Source organism: Canis aureus, chromosome 10, assembly GCF_053574225.1.
Source record: "Canis aureus isolate CA01 chromosome 10, VMU_Caureus_v.1.0, whole genome shotgun sequence".
NCBI classification, from domain to species: Eukaryota; Metazoa; Chordata; class Mammalia; order Carnivora; family Canidae; genus Canis; species Canis aureus.
Window position 1 is genome coordinate 13,489,662 of NC_135620.1, and position 27,402 is coordinate 13,517,063.

The window sequence follows — 27,402 nt, forward strand, 5'->3', positions numbered from 1 at the left end:
GAAAAAGGAAATAGCAAAAACATAAGATGGTAGGGAAAGAAGGTAAGTATACTTTAGGCAGAGCTAATGACATTTTGAAAGACCACAAAGCAAAGAAGCACGTGTGCACCCAAAATGAGAAGAAAGTAGTGTGCCTGGAGAAGGGATTATGTGTAAGAATATTTGAACATTTCTTTTGCATTTTGCTTAACATTCATCAACAGTTGGATTTAATCCTTTATTTATCTATGGAGTTGATAATCTAAGCTTTCTTTCCTGAAAAGTATGCCTGTCCTAATACAAGGCAATGATTTAGAAGTCATTTAAACTGCATCTTTGCCAGCATTGGATGGTATCAGTTAGGTTATTGTAACAGCAGAAGAATTATAAAAGGTACTGTTTATGTTTATAATGATCATTTCAAGGTTTATGGAGTGATTTGAGAGAAACCCTCCAGGGAAGTTCTATTAAAAGAGATCTCCCATCATTCTTTTCCCCAAGACTGAAATTCTTCTTGTTTCTTTCTCCTTTGGCTTAAAATATTTGAAAGCGCTTGTTAATTTGTAAATTTATTAGTGGAAAGGATTGCACATTCTATTCCTTTAGCTGTGAACACTTTGTAATAATTTTTTCAAAGAGTGGTGTACTTAAAGAATGGATCACAGTAGAGTTAAATTCTTCTGATGGTGAATTTTGAGACTAAAACCATCCCTTATAAGAGTTTCTTTTTGGAATGTGAAAACCCAGGTGTGGGTATTAGACTTCTGGAAGCCTTAAGAAGCAGGGGTGGAGAGTGGAAAGAACACATTAGCCGTGGAGTGCCTGGGTGGCTCAATTGGTTCAGCGCCTGACTCTTAGTCTCAGCTCAGGTCTTGACCTCACGGTCATGAATTCAAGTCCCACACTGGGCTCCACACTGGATGTGGTGCCTACTTTAAAAAAGAAGAGGATATTAGCCACAAAAGATGATGAAATAGTTCCAAATCATACTCTGTACAAATTTTCCTAATCCCAGCCCTGTGCACATTAGCCATTCTAGAGGAAAGTAGAAAATACCTTTGAAATATAACTTCTTTTAAACATAAATGTGAGACCTTATTTGCTACATGGCTCATTTGTCAGTATAATGTAGACCAACAGAATCATGGTTTCCTTTATGCTCTTTGGCTACTAGGCTAGTATTAGGAGACACACCATATATCTTAGAGTCATGGAGAGTTGCACTAGGTGGGGACAGTAGTGGTTAATGTATTTGCTGGCACCAAAATGAGGTGGAGTGATTCATTTTCAATTTGGTTATAGCAATCATCATGACTAATATTTCCAGTTCTATCATATGACATTTGCAATCTACTCTTTAAGTACTGTGGCAGTCATTTGACTGTTTATGAATGTTCTGATTCTCTTCCTCGGGGTATGTTGCAGTTATTTCACTCCCAGCTTCCTTAAGATTATGACTTACTTTGGGCAGTGAAATGGGAAGGAAAATGATCTATGTCTCTTTCAGACAGAAGCCTTAACCAGTGGAAGATGGGATCAAATGGGCTTGAACCACACAGATTTAGTAGCCATTGGGAAGTGTGGAATTGTGAGGACTACTGAATGAAGAATAAAATCTCATAAGAGTCAAAGCAAGAATTAAAATGGACAGTTACACATCAGGATTTTTCTGGCCATGCTCCACTTGTTAGGTGGAAAAGCCAGCATCTGTCAAATTCTTCCAAAGTAGTCCTAAAAGTTGTCAGGAAACTCTTGCCGTGTTTTGCAGCCAAATCTTTTGACTTCAATGTGCCATCTGTGATCTCTTTTGATCCAAATCACTATGGCAATGACAATGAACAAAGAAGTAACTCTTTTGACAGTGCACATCAGAAGTTTTCCTGCCACCGTACTGCAATCACTAAATCAGAATGTGATGCCATATGCCCAGGAGAGTGGCACCTAAACCAAAGCTCTGTTATGGTTATTGCAAATGCCCCCTCTCATTGTTATGGAAGCTTCTAGTATGGATATAGAAATGCCATGAACTCCCCCAAAACCTTGCTCAGATTAGTTTTTATTCGTTTTTTCATTGTAGTCCTCTTAGTACAAATATGAGGTCATAGTAGCTAGACCAGAGTGACAGACAGGGGATTATGCTGCAAATTATCCTTACCTCTGTCCTGGAACTGAGTACTCTAATAAACCAGGCATCTAAAAGGACAATAGGGATCCCTGGGTGGCGCAGCGGTTTGGCGCCTGCCTTTGGCCCAGGGCGCGATCCTGGAGACCCGGGATCGAATCCCACGTCGGGCTCCCGGTGCATGGAGCCTGCTTCTCCCTCTGCTTGTGTCTCTGCCTCTCTCTCTCTCTCTCTCTCTGTGACTATCATAAATAAATAAAAATAAATCAATAAAAGGACAATAATTGGGGCTATTTTTTTTTAAATCATTGTTGTGAAAAGACAATCACAAACCCTCTGAGCCAATTAACCAATGCATCTGACAAAGACTGTGTGTCTCTCAAATGCATTCTTCACTTCTCTTTTTTGTAGCAAAATTTGAGTTTTACCTGGTGCATGGTCCTTAAAGTCCTACATGGCTTTTAATGGGAGGGACATCTCTTCCATTTCCTCTTTTCCCTTTATATCTGGTTGGATTAGAGATGTAATGGTGGGAACTTGAGCAGCCATCTCAGACAATGAAGCAGAAAAGCTCCATGATGATGCAGCAACAAGATATAAGAAGCTTGAGTCCTTGACACTGTGAAAATGCTTCTCTGTCTTGAAATGTTTTCACTCAGACTATTAAATGAGACATAAATACATTTCTATCTAAGTAAGACTATTTTTCTCTTTTCTTTCTTTCTTTTTCTCTCTCCTTTCTTTCTTTCTTTCTTTCTTTCTTTCTTTCTTTCTTTCTTTCTTTCTTTCTTTCTTCTTTCTTTCTTTCTCCCTTCCTTCCTTTCTTTCTTTCTCTCTCTCTCTCTCTCTTTCTTTCTTTCTTTCTTTCTTTCTTTCTTTCTTTCTTTCTTTCTTTCTTTCTTTCACAGCAAATAAGTTTGTAGCCTAACTACTACAATGAGAAAATCGAGACAGTGCAAAGAAAGCTACCAAAGATTTGGAGAGAACTGGAAATATCAGAGTTCTTTGGGGGTAAAAGAAGGTAAGGTAAAGCTTTACTTAAGGTAAAGCAAGAAATTGAAAATGCATTGTTGGCAAAGTTACACCACGCCATGTTTGTTAAGTAATAGGAAAAGCAAGTGTGCCCCGCCCCCCAAATACACATTAGTTAACTCTTAATTCTGCAACCCATATCCTCAGTATGGAGCATCAAAGTATGCCTTTGAGTGTCAATGAATTTCAACAGTTAACTTCACTTTCTGAGCCCAACCATGGGAAATAACTGATTCTCTCATTCCTCAGAAACGTTTCATTAGAAGAATAAGACACTAAAAGAAACACTTCAGCATCTTTCGTATCTCTACATTCCCCCATTCCCTACCTCTGTGCCAGAGGCTAAAAACCAACTTGCTATAATCTTCAGACTAAATTTTCATTCTGGCAATACATAAGTGAATTTTCTTTCCTCCTAGAAGACTTATAGCCTAAATTCCAGTACCTCAGGCCCTGTGACTCTCAGCAGGCCCCAGGCTATAAAAAATGGGATCTACCTCTGGGCTGATTGATTAAAATGCAGTCTGAAGGATCACCTTATTTTATATAATAACTGTTTGGTTGCAGTTAACAAAAAACATGACAAATGGTGACTTAAGCCATCATAATATTTATTATTCCAGTAAAATAAGAAGTCTAGGAGCAGGAGGTTTCAAAGTGACTCAACTTCAGTGGCATTATGACATTATCTTTTTTTTAACTATTTTATTTATTTATTCATGAGAGACACACAGAGACAGAGATAGAGAGACAGTGAGAGGCAGAGACACAGGCAGAGGGAGAAGCAGGCTCCATGCAGGGAGCCCGATGTGGGACTTGATCCCAGGACTCCAGGATCATGGCCTGGGCTGAAGGCAGGCGCTAAACTGCTAAGCCACCCAGGGGTCCCACATTATGACATTATCAAACACCTAGATGCTTTCCATTCTTCTCCTTTGCTATTCTCAGCATTGGCTTCCATTCCTTTTCAGTACAAGATGGCTGACATAGTCCCATACTCACATCCCTCTCCAATCCTATTTGAAAGCTGGAAGCTGCAGGAAGTTACAGGAAGCAGCTTTTTCCTTGTACACTTCTGGCAAAATCAAGGAAGAAAATCCTTGCTGGAAGCCCTCTAATACCTTGCTACTCAAATTGTGGTTCTCAGGTCACAGCATCCTCACTCACCTGGGAACTAATTAAAATGCAATGTCCCAAGGCCCATCCTGATTACTAATTCAGATTCTGTAGATTAACAAGATCATCAGGTGATTCGTATATACTGTTAAATTTAAGAAGAACTGCTCTAATAAACTTTTTTCTTGTGTCTTTTTTAGCCAGACCTTAGTGACATGGCTATCCCCAGGTGGAAGGGAGAAAGGGAAAGTAATTTTTTTTTAAAGAAATAGGAAAGAGCAAATGAGGTAAGGAATGTCTGTCAGTAGGATAACTCCTGGGATCTGTCATGGTGTTTCTCCAGGGACTGGGTGGTATAGAACACCATGCTCCCGGCAGTTCATTACTACTCACTGTGGCTCTCTGCATTCATGTAGCCTATGAAACCTGCCCACAGCATGAAGCACTGGCCCAACAGCAGTATTTTTAACAGCAGGTTGAGACTTTACCCATGTGATTTTGGAAGGTTTCTTGTTTTTATGATCTTGAGGTTTTAAGAGTGCTTTGTAACCCAGGAGAATTCAAAGGAAAAACATTAAAGCTAGCATAATTGGAGGGAAGGTGAAAATTGTAAAAGAGAACATATTTTTTTCAGTTGTTTTAAAATATTTTTCACTAGGGCAGCTAATGAAATCTATTTTCACCTACATCTTTCTCTGCTTTGCATTGGTTTTCTGGCCTTACCAAAAATTTACTAGGAAGTAAATTTGTAATAGGAAGTAACTGACTTTGAGGATTTTGGTCTAATTTTAAAAACAAAAATTGTACTGTTTTAAGGTTTAGCCATTGCATTGATAAGCTAAGCCTTCTTCAGTATTTTATAAAGTAAAATTCTAAAAAGCTTTTCAATGATAGAAAGTTATATGACACAAGGATAAAATGGGATATAGAAAAAATCAGAAAATAAAGGAACAATGTGGGGGGCACTTCTCAATCTTGGGGCAAGGACCTTGAAGATGCCAATTTTAGGCAATTTCAGTTTGACTTCCTGGTGATGATGTGATGATTTACATATGGTAGCATAAACATAACAGATGTCTCTTTTTGTCTCACCCATACCTCTGTACATTTATTTAAAACCTCCTAAATCAGTGCTCTTTTCCACTGGCGACTTAAAGGGCATTTTGAGAATGGGCTTGGGCTACCTTCCCATCTCTTCCCAACCAAATCTTTACTTATTTAATTCAATGTAAAATATATGCTCCTAATGAACTTACTTTTCTGTTGTCTTACCTTTTGATACAATAGAGCATATTGAGTGTTACTCCAGAGAAAAATAAATCTTTGCAGGGAAAAACCAGAGTAAATTCCAATATAGAAAGCTGTTTGACTTCAGAAATGCTGCAAATACACGCTATACTGTGTCCCTAAAACAAAAGTGCAAATGAATCAGTGGTCCTCTGCAAGCAAGCTAGCAAGCAAAGGGCTGGAGGACGTGTCACACCTTACAACATTTGGCATGTTTTAAGTGCACATAATTCTCATCGAATTGGCTGGGAGGCCTCTACACAGATCTGCTGGCAGACCATGGTGCCCACTAAAACAACTGTGACTTTCAATAAAAATTCATACCATGGGTGCCAAAGCAAACTTGTGAAAATTGTCCACTTTTAGGCAACCCGGACAAAAGCCTTAGGAGGGCTGAAGTCACTATTTAAAAGGGTCTCCATAAGAGCCAAGAGAAATGTATCCCTGATTTATTTGAATACAGATTCTTGTAAATGGTAAAGCTGTAGTGAGCCAAATTTGCATTTCATACCTGGAACCTGGATTTGGCTCAACCTGATCTGGCTAGTGAAAACAATGAGGTTCCTTTTGGTCCTCATTTTCGGAGACGCTAAGTGGAGATGTCAAGAAGATGGTGGAACTGGATCTTAAATTTAGCAATTTGGTGATGAATTGGGGATTTGGGGGAGTACTGTTTTTATTCTTTCAGATCAACTGTGTTCATTGAACTGGAAGGAAAATAATATTTTCAACAAAGCAAGAAAGCAAGTTCAATTACGAAACTGGAAGCCTTAAGAAAATATTTTTTTTTCCTTTTTGGTATTTGAGTTCCAGATTCTCGTCAAATGTGAGTTGTGTCCAGTCTGCTTAGTGGTAAATCAGAATGTCACCACTTGACCTTGGCAAAGTTACCTGGTAATGAGGATGAAAGGTGTATGGAACAATTTGTGTCTATCTGAGTCACTGAGTTTTCCTTCAACAGCACAAATGTGTCATTTGTTTTGTCATGGCTCATCTTGAGCAATAGAAGCTGCTGTGGTCATAGAGAGGAATGGGAAGGGCACCCGCCTTCGGATCCTGAGGCAGTATTCACACGTAGGTATATAACTGTCAATGCATAGGCTTTCTGGAAGGAAGCACAAGAAATTGATAGTACAGGTTGCTACTGGGATAGGTCCTGGAGTGGGTACCTGGTGAGTCAGAGGTGGGAAAAGAATTTACTCTTTCATGTGTGCTCTTTTTTCATCTCTCATATATATAGATGCATCTCCCATTCAAGAAAGCATATATATATATTGCATACACATGTGTGTGAATGTATACATGCATATATACATGTTGTTCATTGAAAAAAAATCAATGTAGTATCAAAAGAGTGAGCAAACAAAAACCATATTCTTTTTGGCTCTATATTACACTGGATGGATAATTTTCTCCCTCCGAACCTTAAATGACTCTTCTAAAATGAAGTGGGATAAATTTAGACTACAGAAAAGGCTAACATTTATTAAAGCAGGGACTCCCCAGTTTTAGAAAGTAAATGTACTCATTTTGAGTCTGATATTGGAGATGCTGTATTGTTAACAATATAAACCCCAAGCAGTATCTTACTAGCCAAAAAGTTCAAAATTCAGTGGTCCTGTTTGAGCAGCTGCTCTGTCTGTGAAGAAGCATTAGGGAAGAGGCAGAGACTTGCCAGGAGTGGAAGCTATGGGGGACAATGGGGCAGAGTGGCTAAAGGTTCATGGGGCATAACGAACACAGCACATTCAAAGGTAAAACTTGGTCATGACCATGTTCACCTGACTGGGACCATCACCTCTCAAGAGCCTCTGCCAGGCTGTGCTTTATCTAGGAGTGAATTTTGGTATGGCTGTCCTTGACCAGCCCAGGTAAACTTGTCTCAGTATTTTCCTGTAACTGGGCTCTGGACTCATACCTTAGCGTATGCACTTCCCCACACTTCACACAGCTCACAGCTCCTAGCTGTATTCCTGCCCACTCTGATTCCATTACAGCTTTCATAGGAGAAGACTCATCTCACTTTTCTGTCTTTGCACTTTCTCAAACTGGCTTTTACATTACAGAAGTGATTTTACACTTAGTCACACACAACTGAATGTCTGCCACCTAGCTGCTTGGGGTAGGTGATGTGGACAAGAGTATAGGCTTTGAAGTCAGTCAGGCAGGGCTGACTGGTATGCATTTCCAAGGTATCCTCACTTGTTGGCTGCAGAAATATGACTAAGCTACTTAGACTTTCTGTGCCTGCTGCTTCATTTATAATGTAATCCCTTAGTTATGCACCATGAGTCTGAAAAAGAGCCTGTTGACACTGCCTGTTCTGGAAAGAAAGCATTCTCTTCTGAATGCACAGAGAGTCTAGAGCACAAGGCTCAACCCTGGCACTATGACAGTTCAAGCCGGATAATTCTTTGCTGTGAAGGGCTATGTTGTGCATTATAGAGTGTTTGGCTGCATCCCTGACTTCTCCCTATTAGATGTCAGTAGCACTCCCATTACCCCATATGTGACAACCCAGAATAACTCTAGACATTGCCAAATATCCATGGAGTGAAGGGAGGAATCATTACCATTTAAGAAGTACTGATTCAGAGGATGATTTTCCTATCCATTTTTAATTTGGTTCATATAGTCAGACTGGAGTTGTTATCTGGACAATGTTTTCTTTTCCTGGTGTCCCTCACCATGTATTCTGTTAGGGCAATGGGGACGTGGTCCACCATACTCTGAAAGTTTACAACTTCATCTTGAGGCATTATCTGCCTCTACCATGAGCCTGTACAAGGCAAAAAAACTTGGTCTTGCTGATATTGATCAATTCTTTGGTAAAGCTTTCGTGAGTTACACCCTACCTAAGTCTCTGTCTAAGCAAAGATCTATAGGAAATCAGGGAGTGAAGATAAACAGAAAACTCCATCCTATCATAGCAGAGAGACAACTCAGTAGCATATTGCCTGGCACAAGACATGGTATACAACAAAAGTGACCTCCTTCCTTTCTTTCTAGGTCTCAGAATACAGCATTCCTTATGGCCATCTGACCAGCTGCCATGTCTGTCCCCACTAATCTAGGAACTGTGGGCCATGACTTAGGCTTTGCACTATTTACTTCTTGACTGGATTGTATTTATATTCATCAACTCTTAAAGTTAGTCTGAGGTATGTGTATTTTTTTTAACCAATAGGGTGGTTAAAAGGACAGATGTTCTGATGGTGGGAGGGTGACCATGTTAACTACATCAAAGTCACCAAGGGTGATAGAAAGTGGAAAAACTCTTCAATGAGTTGATTGGGATGCCATTGGTGATATTCTAAGAAGATGCTTCAGACAGAAAAGGGGACAGAAATCAGCTGATAGGCCAAGAGGAGGTAAAAACTGAAGGAAGCCATAAGAAGAGAGACAGTGACTTGGACCACTTTTGATCAGGAAAAGGGTAGAACCACTAATTCTTGTATTTTAAGACAGAGGACATTGGAGACTTCCTGAAGGCTACAGGGAAGAAGCCCGTAGAAGAGAAGAAATTAAAGGTGCTAGAGAGAAGGGACTAACATAGGGAAGCCAACTACCAGAGAAGAAACATGCCTCCATCTGAGACCTACGGAAAAAATGAGAATAAGAGGGAATTCCCTTACAACTTACTGTTTTCAATTAAGAGTTTGAAATGCCCTTCATAAAATGCACATGGAAAGGTAAAATATTAGACTGTTATCAGCCATGAACACTCTAATTTAAACCAGCTTTAGAAATCTGTGGGCAATAAACTGGTGATTAAGTATTTATTAAATATTTATTGTTCACATGCCATAAGGCATTGGACTTCTGCCAGTTGTCTGAAAAGAGAAGCAAAATTATTTCAAAATGTTTATGTTATATAAAGTAGAAAACTTTAAGGATTAATCTGGTCTTAGCATCTTGTAACTTTTAATTATCTTCAACCAAGCTAGTCACATTATCTTTTTTTAAAAGAAAGATGTGTACCCAGCTTAGTGGGTAAATATTTGTAGGTACCTACTATGTACAAGTTCTGTGTTTGGCTGGGTTTATAGAGTGCCAAAAAAGAGAAAGAGAAGCAAGATGGAAAGCTGTGCCAGTACACTCTGAAGAGCTAGAACTTGTGAAGAGTTATCCAGATTCACAACAGATATTTAAGACCTAGAATCACGGGCCTTCGAAAAAGGAGGATTTACACACAGTATATCACAAAATATTTTATTATCAGTGGAGCATCTAAATATATTACTGAAAAAATGTCCCCCATCCACAGGAAAGGAGATCAAAAGAAAGAAATCCTTTTCTCTGCCCTGGCAATGTTTTTCACTATGCCAAGGATAAAGCAAGAGCGTCCTTTAATTTTTTTTTTTTTTATTGGAGTCTGAGTTTGAAATTTGTGGCACATAAACAAATAACTTAATGTCCTCTGCCTCATCAATTTAAAAAAATCAGGCCAATTATGTATTTTTCCTGAAGACAGTTGGCTGGACTAGAGGCTATTTTAAAGCCCACTTCAGCTCCAAGAGTTCTGGTTCTATGGTAAACCACTCAAGTGCATAGAAAATATCATACACTTACTGGCCTTCACAAACAAATCCATTTTTCTCTTGAACACAGTTGTAGGACAATTTGCTGTGCTTTTTGTTTTGGCAGTTTAGGAAGGTTTCCATGGTTTCTGTGTCCTCTTGGTCATCTTTTCTGTGTATCAACTTGACCATAGATTATCTGAGGCCGATATTGTCAGCTCTTTGGATGTATGTCCCTCAGGCATGCATTCCATGGAGGCAGTACAAATTGGTTTGGGGGTGACATAATTTTAGATAATACATTGGTTTATGATTCACCAGGGGCCACTGTGCATAAACAGATATAAAGTTTATCTGTGGTATTGAAATTTCCTGGCTGGGAGTGATTAGAAAATATACATATTTAAAGTGATCTGAAGAGAGAGCAATGATGAAAAAAAAGAAAAAGGTTGAGGAACACTGTCCTGGGGCAAGGAGTCCTTTAAGATGTGTTGGGCAAGAGTCCTGTGCCTCAAATATACTTTATTTTTTTAAGTTTTGAAAGTCTGCATGTAAAGCATTTCCTCTGCCTTTTCCAATCTACCACAGGACATTTTCTGCAAATGCTTAAATGCAGCATATAAAACTCTTTCCTTGTGACAAAAGGCATATCTTGGAAAACGACTCTCTCTTTTGAGATCAGACTGTTCTGTGTGGCAATCTGGCAGTGAGGTCTTGCAGGAGTCCACGAAAGGGGCGTCCTTGAACACCAGAAAGACACATATTTCAGTCTCAGACTTGCTTTTGGTTAGCCTGGCAGCCAGGGGCAATCGCTCGAAGCCTCTAAACCCATTTCCTCATCTGTCAAACAAGGATATTCATGCTTCACCTTGCAGGGCTGTTGGAGGTTTTGAGATAACCAGCACTTGCTGTTTCTGAGTCAGGCAGAAGGCAAAGTAAACAATAACTGGGTAGAAAAGAACAAGACGCCCAGTGAACCTATTTTGCCAAACTTCACAAACATCCTGTTTGAGTTCCTGCCGTTGCCATTAAAAAAAAAAAAAATCTTGCAAGCAGAATCTAGCCCCTGCCCAGTTTAAAGAATGAAGTATTCAAAAGTATTATAAGTAGCTTTCAGAATGAGACTTGGATTTTGCATCAGTGAAGGGACATAAAGACCATTGGAGAATCCGGCAAGGAGCTATATTTCTCCTGCGCCATAAAAATCACCATGATTTATTCCTTTAATGAAAAAGTCGGGGGCTTGTGCAGGCACAACAGCTGTGATTTTATGAAGGGAACATTTGCCAGAATCCCCGGTGATGGGGTTGTTGCCACAAGGGGTCAGATCCCGATTATTGGTGGAGCCTGGCATCATCCCACAGAGACACAAAGATGATTGGACAGCAAAGAGCTTGAAATGACTCTCACTTGTTTGTGCTGAGAAGAGCTCATGCACACCAAACCAGACTCTGTTTAAGTAAGGACTTTGGTGTCTTTGATCTAAGTGTTTGGAGAGGGAAAAGAATATAGAGCACAGTTACCTTGAACCTTAAACTGGTCGTCGGTTGTCCACTCAACACATGTGAGCACTTTAGCTGTTGCCACGAATCAAGGGCTCTTCTACTCAATGTTAAATATAGGGATGGGTAAATATTTTAGATTCATCGGCCTCCAAGTATTTTTCAGATGTTTTAGGTTCAAGCAAACAGAATACATCGTGCTGAGCACATTCTCGCTTGATTTTTTTTTTTTTTAAGGATCGTGTGTGATTTATAGAAAATGGAATCCATATGTTTCTGCTTCATTTACACTTAAGTCATCAAAAAGTTGTGTTGTAAGAGTTATTTGATGTCCAAGATGGCTTGTGAGCTAGATCTTCTTTGTTGTTTAATTATAAACTGCTTAAAAGTGTTGATCCCTTTAAGAGGCAGAGAAAGAGACAGAGCAGGACAGAGAGGACGTAGGAAGATTCTTGTCTTTTAAGACAGAGGATACCAGAGACTTTCTGAAGAGAGACATATGAAGGCCTGTTTGGCCAAGATGAAATAGATTTGAACACCAGGAAGTTCACTTTAAGCTGAAACTACAGACCCATGAATTTCAAATGGGCCCAGAATTTGCAAGAAAACAAAGGCTCCTCTGCAGTCAGTTTTCAGAAGCAGCTCTGATAAATGCAAAAAAGCAGCTGGCAAGTCAGCAACTCCTCCAAGGAGGAGAGGGCTGTGAATGAGTTCTTAGCTGCCCACTTAGCATGTGCCCACTGCTGGAGGAGCTATTGTTTTCAGGCCTCTCGAGAGCAGTCTTTCCAGTCCAGATAAAGCACTCTTTGCCCAAGCATGGCAGTATCTGCTCTCCATGTTTTCCTGGGACTATCCTGCCCTAGACCTGAGTTTCCTATCTGTTCTTCTGCCATCTGGCCCAAATGGTGGATCGCTGAATGTAGTACTGTGGGTGCATTTGGGATGCTGTTTATTTATTGGGCAATATCTTTAGAGAAATATCTCAGTTAGCTCACAGTAGGGCCAAGAAAACATGGAGTTTGGGCAAAGTACAAAATAGGTTAACTAGGGACCCACAAATTAGTAAAAAGCCCAATGTAAAACGAAGTTTTCTGGATCCCACTCCTAGAGTAGCTCTTAGGCATGCTTCATCATTTATCTGTTTATCTGGCATTTTATGAAAGGTTTCAGAAGAAACACATCCAAATTGGAACTGCTTTAGGTGATAATATAACTGAAATATCATTAAATCTCTCTATATAAATAATCATCATTAGAGCATTATAAAATGTTAGGATGTGAAATTTCATTATCTGGCAGGCTCTGTAGACAAAAATTCAATAGAATTCAGTCCTGTGAATGACCTATATATCTCAAATCAGTTATCTGGGGATAAGAGATAGGGTTGTAGAATCTCAGAGGTTAGGGCTTTCCCCCCTCCCCCAACTCCTAATCTTCAGAAACATTTAGTAGAATGTTTTCAACATCATCATCCAGTAGCTACTACTGTTAACATATTGGTGTATGTGCTTTGAGTTAAAGCACATGCATGTACCTACACACGTACACATACTCAGAGTTTGATGAGATTGTAGCATTTATTCTGTTTGGGAGCTTCTCTTTCCAAAGATATACTGTGGACTTTCCCCAAGTTAATGAAATGTTTCACCTCACGAGCCTTAGTGCATGCAGAGTATTCATCACAGGAATGTACCACAATTAGCTTAATGTCTCAGAGTATTTTTAAATATGGGACTTAAAAGAATAAGTCTTTCAGATGCATTTTCAAATGTTGATCTTAGTTCTTAAAGTTGTTTGCTGTAACTTAGGAAACATTGGAAAATAAACTACCTGTAATGTCCACATCTTAGATGTGCTTCTACATCTACCCTTTGAGAACCATGGAGAATCTCCATCTGTTGCCCTAAGAGGCCAAGCTTCCTCACTATAGATGATGCTTTCTAAAGACCTAAGAAAAGATCAGTAAGACAGTAAATTGTTTCTTTTTCTTCCTTAGAAGAAGAAAAAGCTGGTTCCACTCCCATTTCCACCCTGAGAAGAGTCTTGTGACTTAAATTCATGCATGTCTCCTTTTTTGGTGCTCAGTCCATTGGCAAAGTTCCCAGAGTCAACTTAAAAGAAAGCTGAGACTCATACCTATTTGACTGTTGGTTTCTGAGTTCCTTCACCCCTTGTTTTGGATTTTTCCAATCTGTTACCAGAGAACTCTGTCCTTTCCCTTTTGTTGACAGGTTGCCAGGATACCTCTAGGCGACAAAGGCTGTGGTTCCTCTTCCCAGCAGCCACACGTACTGTAAGAACTCCTGCAAGAGGCATGTGAATCGTGGAGCTCCCAGACCAATCTTCTGCTCCTGTTTCCACCAGCCCCCTCCCTGAGGGGCTCAGCAGGCCATTAGAAAAGCTGAAGCCAAAAGGTGACAACAGATGTTATCAGGTGAGACTCTCTCAGAAGCCATGCTTCTCCTTTGTTGTCTAATCAATTAGTCTCCTACCTTACCTTTCAACTAATAATAGGTTCTTGTTTTATCTTGATCTTGATTTCCTCCACCACTTCTATCTCACTAGTATGTCATAAATACTTTCTTACTATAGAAAAGGACTCCAAAATAAAATAATGACTCATTAAGTAAAAACCTTCAAGTAACACTAAACAAAATAACCAGTAGCATTTTATTTTATGGGATGATGCTGGCAATAGTGTGAACCATGGATTCAGTGTTTTAGGGGCTAAAAGAGAACCAAATTCCTTTTGAAGGGATTTTATTTATTTGTTTTAGAGAGAGAGAGAGAGCAGAGAGAGGGGCAGAGGTTGAGGAAGAGAGAGAGAATCTCAAGCAGACTCTACAGTAAGCAGGGAGCTGACTCAGGGCTGCATCTCATGACCCTGAGAACATGACCTGAGCAGAAACCAAGAGTTGGACACTCAACCAACTGAGCCACCCAGGCACCCCAAGAATAATATTATTTAAATGTATAATTATTTAAAAATAATTGTCTTCAAAGAAAGGTAGATAAAGTATATCTTACATTAATCTAGGATTATACGTTTATTAACCAACTTATCCTTGAAAGATAAAAGGTTGATAAAGGCTATAGTTACTCAATTGACTTGACCTCTTTTTTCATTAATGGAGATAAAATGTACATGTGGAAATGTAACTGACCTTAAGTTCTTAAATTCAAGTTCCTAAAACCAGTGAGTTTGACAGATGTATATAACCATGTAAACCATCACCTTAATCAAGACATAGGATATTACTATCATCCAGAAAGTTTCCTCATATCCTTTCCAGTCTATCATCCTTCTGAGAGCAACCACTGTTCTGATTTTTATCACTAGAGAATAATTTGTGAACTTCATAGGAATAGACTCACATAGTATATATTCTTGTATCTGACTTGGGCTCAGCAGTATGTTTTTGGATTATTCCATATTACCATGTATGTTACTAGTTCAATTCTTTTTATAGACGAGTGTTATTGCATTATGGGATTATTCCACATTTGTTTATCTCTTCTCCTACTCATTGGTATTTGGCTTGTTTCCAATTTGGGTCTCTAACAATTAAGGCTGCTGTAAACCACTCTTTTACAAGTCTTTTGGTAAACATATGTCTTCATGTATCTTAGGTTCAGACCTGGCATTGAAATCGATGGTATATGTATGTTTAACAATATACTGGGTATGAAATAATATGTCACTGTGGTTATAATTTGCATTTCCCTGAGTAATGAAGTTGAGCATTTTTATAGGAGTTGGTTGGAGATTGGTATCTTGCTTTTATTAAGTATCTGTTTATATTTTTTTGTTTATTTTGAATGCTTCTTTTCTTGTTTATATCATCTTCACTGATATATAATTCATATCCAGTAAAATGCACACATTTTAAGTTCTTGGTTTGATGAGTTTTGATAAATGATTATAAATGATTACTGATGTTATCAATATAAGAACATGTCAATTAGCCTTTATAGGACATTCTCTACCCACCCAGCCACCCACAAGCAAGATCTACTTTCTGTAGATCTACTTGCAGATTAGCTTTTCCTGTTCTGGGGTTTCATAGATGGAATAATTCAGCATATACTCTTCATATATGATTTTTTTAATTCAACAAAATATTTTTAATGGGATCTATATCACTATATCAGAAACTGGTTCATTTTTATTGTGGGGTAATATTCTATCCCATGAATTTGCTTACTCGTTTGCCTGTTGATGTGCCCTTGTGTTGTTTCTTAAAATTTTCACTATTAAGAATAAAAGCTGCCATAAATATTTGTAGATATCTTTTGTGGACATATGTTTTCATTTCTCCTGGGTAATTATTTAAGGATAGAATGCCTAGGTAGATGTAGGTTTAACGTTGTGAGAGTCTGCCAAACTGTTCTCCAGAGTGTTTATATATTTCACACTCCCACCAGGCATGTGTGAGTGTTCCAGTTTTACACATCCTCACTAACACTTGGTATTAGCAACCTTTCTAATTTTAGCCATCCTAGTGTGTGTGGTATCTCTGGCTCTAGTTTGCATTTTGCTGATGACTAACAGCTAATGATGTTGAATTTTATTTCGTGAACTTACTCCATGACTATACTTTTTTGACTATACTTTTTCTGTTGTACATAATCTATTCAAAGTTTTTGCCTTTTTAAAAAATTAGGTTGTTTGAATTATGACTAAACATATATGGTATAAATCCTTTTCAGATATATGTCTTATAAACATTTTTTTCCAATCTATGGCTTAGCTTTTAATTTTCTTGAGGGTGGTTTTTATTTTTACATTTTTAAAAAGATTTAATTCATTTATTATTTGAGCGAAAGAGAGAGAGAGAAGAAGCAAAGGGAGAGGGACAAACAGACACTGCACCAAGCACCAAGCCTGATGGTAGGACTCGATGCCAGGCCCCTGAGATCATGACCTGAGCCAAAATCAAGAGTCGAATGCTTTACTGACTGAACCACCCAGGCACTCCTTGATGGTGGCTTTTTTTTTTTTTTTAAGATTTTTATTTATTTATTTGAGAGAGAGAGAGAGAGCAAGAGAGGGTGCCAGTGGGGTGGAGGGGCAAAGGAAGAAGAGAAGCAGACTCCTTGCTGATCAGGGAGCCTGATGCAGGGGTGGATCCCAGGACTCTGGGTTCATGACCTGAGTCGAAGGCAGACCCTTAACTAACTGAGCCACTCAGGTATTTCTTGAGTGTGGCTTTTAAAGAATAGAGGTTTCTAATTTAAATGGAGGGAAAAATTAAATTCTTTTTAAGTTTAGTGCTTTTCTTGTGTTTTGTCTGAGAAGTCTCTGTATCTATTGAAGTCATAAAGGTAATCCATGTTTGCTTCTAGAAGCTTTATAGTTTTTGTATTTGTACAATTAGTATATTATAGTTTTTATTTTTAGTTCTATAATCCACTTTGAATTAAGTTTCATGTGTGGCGAAAGTAGAGTTAATATTAACTTTTCTCCTACATTCCCTTTCATTTGTTTGAAAGGTTTTCTTCCCTCCATTATATTGTCTTTGCATCTTGGTCAAAAATGAATTGACTGCACATGTGAATCAACCATGTATTTCTAGACTCTTTTCTATTACATGAACATATTTATCTATCTTTATTGGCATTGTTAATTTTTAATAACACAGCTTATCTTGGCTAGTAAGTAGCCCAGCAAGTATTAAAAACAAATATATAAGTGGAGTCCCTCCATGACTTCTTGCCAGTAGAACTATGCACAACAGTTTGAATTAGGTTGGGCACTTTTTTCTTGCATGTTGTCCAAATTTCTCCCTAGGCAACAATCTGATTTTAAGTGATTCTGTAACAAACAAGCCCCCAAAATATCTAGTTGGACATGAATTCAAGAATGATAATCCCAGCAAAAGAGATGCATTTTTCAAATGCATTTATACAGAATGATATGTGAGCTTAATTTTCATTCATTCATTCATTCAGTAATTTATTGAGTGTCTACTATATTCCAGGCACTATTTTTGACAAAGAAAGAAGGAAGGAGAATATTTCTTGGTTCATAATTTTTGCAAGGAAGCATTATTTATAATCTCCACTATGTTGTCTATTTGACAATGTATTCCTCACAATTATAGAGAAAAAAATCTGTTTCTGGTAAAATAAACACCAGGTTCAATGTCTTTATACATTCTTGTAAATTGACAGAAAATTATCAACACTCAAGTGTCTACTAAAGAACATTTCCTCAGGCTTTCCAAGTCTGCTATCGCAGTCAAAAAACATCCATTCCTCTAAGCTTCAGAATGTAAACTATCATTTCTTTCAGTTGCAGTTTTCATCTTATTTTAGAATTTGAATTTCCTATGATATTTCTAAGAGCAATTTCTTTATAAATTTGGACATTAACATGGCTGTTTCTTCTCTGTGTCTGTATAATTTAAGTTTATATATAATATCACCTTAAATCATTTTCCCAACTTCTCTGGTGAATGAAACGTTTTCAAGAATATATACAATTCAAAACAAACAAACAAACAAAAACCTCCCTGATGAATGTGAACTGTTGCAAAACACCCTTCCTGAGGAAGCAGGTGGTGATTCCTGTGGAGTCTTAAAAACACAGCAGCATTTTCTAAATATCAGAGCATGCAAGTATGGCACTACATATAGTGTACACCATATTGGGGCAGCAAGGAGGAGAATGTACAGAACGCAAGCTGTTAAGAGATTCAAGTGATGACAAGCTGCAAATGGAATGTCCAGAGTGCAACGCAGCAAGAGTTTTATGAGGTTTTTGTTGTTATTGTTTTTGTTCTTGTTGTTGTTTGAGAGAGGACTATGAGGAGCTTGATGGAGTCCCATGCAAGCAAAACTTGGTAGAATTCTGGTGTTGTTGAGCACTACTTTATAAATTCACGTTGATTTATAATCGGATGTTTCACTATTAAAATGGGGTTTCATTTGTATGCTTTAATTCAGGAGTCCTCAAACTTTTCCTATTAAATGCCCAGATAATAAATAATTTAGGCCTTATGGGCCATATGCTCTGCAGTTGTAGGGCAAAAACAGCCAAAGATAAATACATAAATGAATAAGCGTGACTTGGTCCAGTAAACCCTTATTTACAGAAAGGAGCAGACAGCTGGCCAGATTTGACTAGTGAGCTATGGTTTTCTGACACTTGTCTAATCTTCAGTTCTGATGAAATACCTTCCAATTTTATACATTAACATTTAAAGGCCCATGGCTATGAAGCTCTTCTTTCTCTGAATGCCTAGTCCTTTGGGGTTCTCTTCAGAAAAGATATGACTTCCAAGGAGAATTAACCTTTGGAAGTCATCTGCACTCAGAATGCCTGTAATCAAGAGAAACAACTTTTGAATAAGTTCAGTGCAGGAAAGCTAACTTCTTGGATCCTTCTTCAGCTTTCTGCCTTGTCATACAGCAGCCAGTGTCTTACCTAGCTAATCATATGTCACCTCTGGTGTGCCTATTATCCCTATTCTTGGGGAGAAGCTCCAGGCTATAGATGCTTATTGTTCATTACTTGATAAACTCTCTTTACCATGAGGGTTTGGTCCAGGACATAGTCCTTGGCTGGATTCTCATTTCTCTCAGATTTGGTAGAGTTAGACTTCTAAAGCTAGCATACTAATTCCTAATTGCTTAAGGATTACAAGAAACATGGTTTAGATGCTCAGGTACCCAAAAGACCTGGGAAAATGCCACAAAGCTGGCTGTTAACTGTTCCTTTCCAAAAGTCCTGTTATGTTTTTATTCCTCTATTTCAATAAAGGGATTGATTTCTATTTAAAATTATTAATATAAAATTAAGCTAATCTCAGTGAGTTCTTCAATATTCAGTTTATTTTGTTAGGACCTAGTATGTGCCTAGCACTAGGGATACAGTTATGTGGAGAGAAAACAAGCCTTTAATGTCTTGGAGTTTACGTCCAAGTGGAGGAGACAAACATTATACATACATACATACATACATACATACATACATAAGACAAAAATATAGTAAGTGCTATGAAGAAAACAGAGTAATGTCACTGTCATAATGACTGTGTCGATGGTGGTAGCAGTGGTACATGTGTGCATGTATGCATATGTGCATTTGTATGAGTGTACATGATGTGTATTTTCTGCATGTGTGTATTTGTATGTATATGCACACATGTATCTCTGCATGTAGGTGTGTCTGTGTGCTCCTCTGTGTGTCAGTATGTGTGTTTGAGAGAGAGAGAAAGTACTGGAAGAAGTGTAGTCAGAAAGGTTCTCTTTGAGTTGATGATGTTTAAAGAGAGAAAATATGAGAAAACTTTGCAAAGAACTAGGGGAAGATTCCTAGCCATGGCAAGAGCATGTGCAAAGCCTCTTGCCAGTTCCTCCCCTAACCTACCCTGGAGTGAGAAGGCCTTTGGGTTCTTTAAGGACCTGAAAGGATTAAGCTCAGGGCTGGCAGGAGGGAGAGTAAAGGAAGACAAAGGAAGAAACTTAAAGAAAAACAGGGATACAGAGGCCTTTGTGGAAAGAGTTTGGGTTTTACTTGAGAGTGGTGGGACAATCATGGGACACTTAATCCAGGGACGTTTAGGACCTATTTTGTGATTTAAGGAGTTGAATATGACTGCTCCAAAAAAGACAGAAGCTCGGGAGTGGATATTCACCTACTACCACTGTAACAGCACATGGTAGTGAGTCGTGTCCATTCACCTGCCTGACAACAAACTTAAGAGGGCAGGCCAGACATCCAAAAGGAATAACTGGCCACATCAATGATATACGTCAATTAATGTAATATCATATGGGGTTCTCAATTATCATAGGGGTAGAACTGAGACAGGTATGAAAGTATGTAGGAAAAAGATGCATGAAGATTCTCAGATGAGAAGGTGAGCAGAAGGTAGAAAATGAGCAGAGTGTTTTCTTCTCTGCCAAATCATTAACAGGTGATCATACAGAGAATAAAAAGACATTAGATGTTCTAGTGTCTAATAAAGTAGTGCCTTTTACCTTTCCTCTAGCTCTCTTCTCCCCAACCCCTCATCTCCCATGCAGGCCCACACTAAGATCAAGAATCTCGTGGGACAGCTAGGCAAAGGAACACACCCCCATGATCATCTTACCTTGAACTCACCACCACTGTGACTTCTTCCCAGCCCAGAGGTATGGTCAATGGTTATTTTAGTAAAATTACTGTGAAACGACCAAAGAGCAAAATGAGAAGTAATGAGGATGGGGGGAAGAAATAAATAATTGCAGATAGAGTCAGAATTCAATTTTCAGCCAATAATTGTCCTTATTAGTACCATCTGACCTGATTATAATCCAACAAATCATTACCAAATAAGTGTTAGATAGACCCTGGCATGGATTCATTGCTAAGTGAAGATTATGACAATGATTCTCAATATATTCTCCGACCTAGAGGGAATATGTGTAGAGATGTGTGCGTGTGTGTGTGTGTGTGTGTGTGTTCTTGTTTGCCAGCATTTAGAAGCAGAGTGCTAAGTGATGTGATAATATATATAAGTAATAAAATTCCAGCCTCTTGCTAAGCAAGTATATATATTCTTTGGAAGGATGGAAATACATATATTTAATTTGTAACAAGCTATTTACATTATGGATAATTTTAAAACCATAAATGTGTAATAAGAAATTAGGGTTTACATTATTTGAATCAGTTCATGGCTTTTCCCTTCAAAAATACCAAATGATATGCAACATTAGAATAAGATAAATCTTGGATTGCTTTATCTATTCAGTTCCAAGTGAACCGTCTTATATATGAAACACATGAGATTTTAACAAACAAAAATTAGAACCACATTTTCCTCTTCAGTTAGCCTATTTCCTATGTCAAGTGGAGTTTAATTATTTTAGCTATTACCATATTTATGGGTGACGAGAAACTTGCAAATAAATTTTCAACATAGGCTCTCAGGAGAAGCTTATTGATAAGTAGCATTGGAATACTGCTGTAGCTAAAATTACTTAATTGGACACTATCTACTGTTTTCCTAAATAAAATAGGTTCTGTTGTGATTCACCATCAATTTAAATATCTTTAATGTGATGGGATCTCTTTCAATGTTGATTTGTAACTGAAATTTTACAATTAACCAAAAAGGATTAAGTTTTGTAGCCTAAAATCGTCATCCTTCCATGCAACATTTGCAGGATAGATTCTAAATTTATGCATCTTCAAAAGTTGATTCCATAGCATCTTGAAATATGTCATCCTGTTTTATATATATATATATATATGATATATATGATATATATTATGATATATATATGATATATATTATATATTATAAGATCCTAGTGATTTGAAAACTAGGAACATGATGGTATGAACACATAAATGAAAACTAGCTTAAAACATTTAAAAGAAAGCTCCTGGAAGAAAAGAAGAGTGGGGGTAGGGTGGGTAAAACACTGAAAAATTGTCAAAGCTCACTGGAAGCAAATGGAGATTTCACTAAGTGTATCTCTGCTGTAGGTACCCACCTCAGGATCCAGGGTAACAAAAGAGTTCTCAGGGCAGTGAAGAAGGGAGAACATTTTTAGGCAGCTTAGGAAGCACATGACAAATTTGCTGCTTTGTATTTTAGTGAAATAGTATTTGTAGGTAGGACTTCTGGGCATGAAAACTCAGGAAAGGAAAAGGAGGAAAGAAGAAGTAAGAGGATGTTTGTGACGCCCAGTTTTCATGTCCTGTGGATATCGGGTGATGGAATTCTCTGAACTGTTTCCTGGGAGCTGGGCCAGCCACAAACCATCACAAAAAACCTATACAGGAGAAGAGTTCAACTAGACCCTAGGAGCAGGGACCCTAAGATTAGCCTATCTGTTCTGTAGGAAGACAGGAAAATGACATGATTTAAATAATACTGTAGTACTATTGCAACAGTTACATCCATGAGGGGAAAGCCAAGGCCATCACTGAAGCATGGGTAATATCAAGCCTCTGATGACCTCCAGACTTCTTACTTTGATAAAAAGATATGCCTTTATTTCGTGAAATGACTGGATAGGATTTTCGCTATTTGTAGTGATGTAAAATCTCAACAATACATAACTGAGTAAACATATTGTAAAAATTAGCCTTTTAACTCATGATTGGAAGAGTTGGAAGAAATTTGGAAATATCTTTAATGAATAATGTGTTGGTGGTGGTGGTGGAGGCAATGGGAACTCGAAAATTATGTCACAAAATTTCTGTTCTGGACTCTACTGCCAGAGGCAGCATTCCAGGCTGAATGTATTATTAAATAAATCCAGGCAGGCCTTCTTACCATATTCAAGTGCTTCAGACAGTGGGCCATTTATGAGAAGGATACATGTGCATGGAAATACAGGGGAATCTAAAAACTAGACCTCTGGAAACATAAGACCTACATGTCCCAGGGGAATTCCTAGCCAGAGAGTTGAGTAGACTCTGTTCTCTGGCCCAGACACCAAAATAATTTATAGGCACTTTTTCATAAAGTTTCAGATTTCTAGAGGAAAATCTAAGGAACTTCTCAGCCAAGCTCTTTTTATTTCTGCTGAGTAGAGCATTAAGAACCAGATATTACCCCCCATTGGTTTTCAAGCCTATGTTCATGAGGTCTCTTTCTCAAATTGTTGAAAAGTCTGAAGAGAACTAGAGACCATAGTCTGCTTCACTTTTTGAGAGAGCTGGTGACAGAGGCCTGTCCACAGCCAAGCTCTGTGAACCTGACCTGGTCACCACTTTTCTACCTGTGAGGCGATTGCTTCCTCTTTCATACCTGACATGATTGACAGTGATAACATCCGAATCAGGTTTCATTTCTTATTTGTGACATGGTGACAAAAGCTGCTTCTTGTTTCTGGTAGGAGTATCATGACATTATAGGAGCACAGATATTCTCTAAACCCAAAGTAATATGTAAAGACTGAAGAACATCACATTCTTCTGTCCCCAAGTAGCAGTGGCAGCTCCAGGTGTCCTGTCATCAGCTTGTCCCACCAGCTCTACTCTGTTTCTCCCATGGCCACTCCCGTTCCCTCTGTTCTGCCTTCCTCCCACACATCACTTATTTGCTGGGATGTGTCAGCTCTCTCTCAGTGTCCTCTCTTGGCTTAGGTGACCATTACTCTTCTTTTCCCAGAGAGAGGAACATAATGAACCAGTTCTTATCATGTTAGGCCATGGATTGGCCACATTTTGTCCAGCACCCAGTTCTGTTCCAAGGATCCCAGATTGGGGACAGGTAGTAGAGTGATACATTTCATACTGATTCAGTTTGACACCTTTAGAAAATGTACTCCTTTATCTCCTAACTTTTCAGTTGTCTTTTTTAGGACTGCAGGTTGGAATGTGTTTCAATAAAATATGATTTGGGGTGCCTGGGTGACTCAGTACGTTAAGCATCTAACTCTTGGTTTTGGCTCGGGTCATGATCTCAGGATTGTGAGATTGAGCCCCACAACAGGCTCTTTCTCCTCAAACAAACAAACAAACAAATAAATAAAATCTTAAAAGTAAAATAAAATAAAATTTGATTTGAGTTAGCCAAAGAATGAAAATTTTGAATTCCTCAGAATATTTTACCAAAGGAGAATAATTACAGAAATCTATAGTTTGTCTCCTAATTACATTTTCCCACCTGTGGGGTTTATGAAAATATGGAGAACACAGACATTAAAGCCTCATAGTGACAATGATGATAACATACTTACCACCTACCAAACAGCATGCTAAGCATTTTGTCTTAAACCTCACAATCACTATGCAAGGTATTATTATCTCACCAAACCTAAGATGAAACTGAGACATCCAGAAGTTAGATATCCTAAGATTCCACAACTGATAAGCATTTTGGAGCTAGCATTTCAAGTAGGTCTCAATTTATAGAAGTGGCATGCAAAAAGTACTTCAGAGTGGAGACTAACAAGAGTATAACTTGAATCTTTGCTATAAGCTATTTTTTTCTGCTTTTACTTAGCAAATTAGAGCTTACCAGTGGATTTCATGGTTGGCCTGAACTTTGACTTTTTTTTCCCCAGATATGACAGTTCAAACTTAAAATCTGAGTGACCTGATACCAGGCCACACAGAAAGGGGAATGGGAATTGGTTTAGCATCCAAAGTGAAGATGCTTTTGAAACAAATTCTTTCATTTTTTAAAGTTCTATCTAAATGCCACAAAATTCTACAGCAGAAGTTTGCTTTCTGGTCCAGAAGTATTTGTCAGGATTTTTAACAAAAATATTTAGACATGTGTCAGCTACTAGTAATATAAGATGGGACATGGAGGCAACTGTTTGAAACAACATTAAACAGATCCTGAGAACTGGAAGAAACATATAAGTTTGGCTTTGTGTAGTACACATAGTCTCAAGAAGTTAGGTACAAATTACATTTTGTAGATTAGGGTGATCTATTTTCCCACTAAATGTTTGGTTTTTAGAGAAAATTCTGCAATGGATCCTTTTAGGAAACTAAAGAACTTCCTTTGTGTAGTCCTTAGATGTAAAATGTTGATATTCTCCAGATTTTATTACTCAAGATCTTTTTTCAATTACATGTTGCATGTGTTATAAGAAAATCTATAAAGGTTCCTCATTTCCTAGAAGGCAATCAGATTTCCTGAAAGTAGCTATAGTGCTCTTCATAATTTATTTTCAGATTGCCTTCCCTGGTAATCTGTTATTCTTCACTCTTTTCCCTCTGCCATTTCACCCACATCTTACTACCTGTCCACAGATACACACACACACACACACACACACACACACACACACACACACATTTATATCCATTTACAACTTGTATCCATTTATATATACACAGCCTTCTACACACTCACAATCATTTATTCACACCTACCCACACACCTCAATCACTCATACTCATCTAAACACACATTTACTCACTTTCATATACACACTGTACTTAATTCACATCCATTCACACACTCACATCCATGTCTCCACTCACATCACACCTATCCATTTCTTTACTCATACATATGCATCCATTCACTCACTGGCAACCCATACTCATTCACTTGTATCCATCTACACACTCAAATACATACACTCACTCAATTACACACACTCATACACTCATACACATTTCCAACTGTCAATCTCAACCATCTACTCACACCCATCCTCACACACCCACCAACTACTATCCATTGATGCACTCACATTCATGTACCACTCACCCATACACATACTTATCCACTTATATCCATCTGCTCACATCTAATTACATACCCATCTCCTTATAGGCATCTGCTCACATCTAATTACATACCCATCTCCTTATAGGCATACACACTCAAACACCCACAAATTTTCACATACACCATATACGCACCTGTCCTTCCTACCACAAACCAAAGCCCCACATTTTTCAAGCACATCATGCTCTTTTAGGTTCTCACACCTCTGCATATGCTGTTGTCTGTTTCAGCTGAAAATGTCTTTCTCCCTATATAACTTCTATTCTTCTTTCAAGAACCAGCCCAAATGACATTGTTATTTTACAGACAAATGTTTATAGTAACTTTATTTGTAATAGTCAAACTGTAATCAGCCTGATTGTTCTTGAACAAGTAAAACAAATTACCACAGAATAGTACTTGCCCATTAAAAGCAGCTAATTATTGAAACATACAACAACTTAGATATGTCATTAGGGAATTGTGCTGAGAAAAAAGCCAATCCCAAAAAGTTGTGTATAGCATGACCCTATTTATAGAACATATTGAAATAAAAAAAATTATAGAAATGGAGGACAGATTAATGATGTCTAGGAGTAAGAGATGGAGATTTGAAGGAGGTAGTGGGAGGGAGAGAGGTGGGTGCAAATTGGTGACACGAGACGTCATATGGTGTTGGAACTGTTCAGTATCTTAACTGTAGTGGTGCATATGTTTGTAGTTGGTAAAATTATATGGAGCTTAATACACACATACATAAATACAGATAAAACTGGATTGTGTCAATATCAATATTTTGGTTGAGATATTATAATTTTATACAATGTTACTTTGGGAGAAAATGGACAGGGGCACAAGGAATCTATATTTTTTCTTAGAACTGCATGTGAATCTACAATTATCTTAATAAAAATTGTAATTAAGAATATAATCATTTTGTCATCTTCAGACCTAAGACATTAATTCTTAATATCTAGATAACAAGACATATCTTAAAGGATCATGATGAGATAAAACCAAATGGGATGAAATGAACCTAGGAAAATGTAAGCTTCTACAATTAGATCCAAACAGTCAATCACATTAAGTGTAGACTGAGGGAGACAGCTCAGCAGCAGATCACATGGCTGCAACTAAAATCTGGGAACAAAATGATAAAGCAAACCAACCATTCACCAGTACTTTAAGCAACATACTCTGAAGTTGAAACCAACCATTCACCAGTACTTTAAGCAACATACTCTGAAGTTGAATTACTAAGTAGGTCTTTGTGAGGAGCACACAGACAGGGAAACATGAAGGGGTGTTCCATATTTGAGATGGCTACATCATTTTAATACAGAGATTTATCTAGTGTGACCTTCCTCTATAAAGAAATTCCAAATATGACTCAGTTATTGACAAAATAGTCTCACTCTGTATTAAAATCAAATCTACCTCTTTTTTCTGAGCACTACAGGCAATATTTCTGATGTTGTTGTGCTGTTTGTACAGAATATTCCAAATTTTGTTTTTGCTTTTCTCGTGTTTATATAACACATATACATTGGGTATGAAATGGCTGAACTGTAATGACCATGAACTATTGATGCCATCTGATGTGGTTGCACAGAGTGAATCATTGGCACAGCATGTTGAGGGATCCTTTTTATACTAGGGCT

General features: G+C 38.0%; 1 protein-coding gene and 1 long non-coding RNA gene across 9 annotated transcripts in view; one reads left to right on the forward strand and one right to left on the reverse strand.

Moving 5' to 3' along the window:
- Window positions 1-2,492: 2,492 nt before the first annotated feature.
- Window positions 2,493-13,817, reverse strand: LOC144321988 (uncharacterized). Of its 2 annotated transcripts, XR_013387535.1 has the most exons (4): window positions 13,695-13,817; window positions 6,428-6,641; window positions 5,522-5,655; window positions 2,493-2,761 (listed from the first exon to the last, which is right to left on the reverse strand). It is a non-coding gene; the product is annotated as an uncharacterized LOC144321988 (long non-coding RNA). The 2 variants fall into 2 exon arrangements; XR_013387536.1 differs by lacking the exon at window positions 6,428-6,641 and having other exon boundaries at window positions 2,498-2,761; window positions 13,695-13,804.
- Window positions 13,799-27,402, forward strand: part of ZNF474 (zinc finger protein 474) — a 50,313-nt gene continuing 36,709 nt past the window's right edge. For 4 of the 7 annotated variants that reach the window (XM_077911390.1, XM_077911389.1, XM_077911393.1 and 1 more), the window contains exon 1: window positions 13,800-13,992. The gene's annotated coding sequence lies outside the window, so the exon portion shown is untranslated. Of the gene's footprint in view, window positions 13,993-20,591; window positions 20,700-27,402 lie in introns of all 7 variants that reach the window. The other 3 variants (XM_077911387.1, XM_077911386.1, XM_077911388.1) reach the window with 2 other exon arrangements.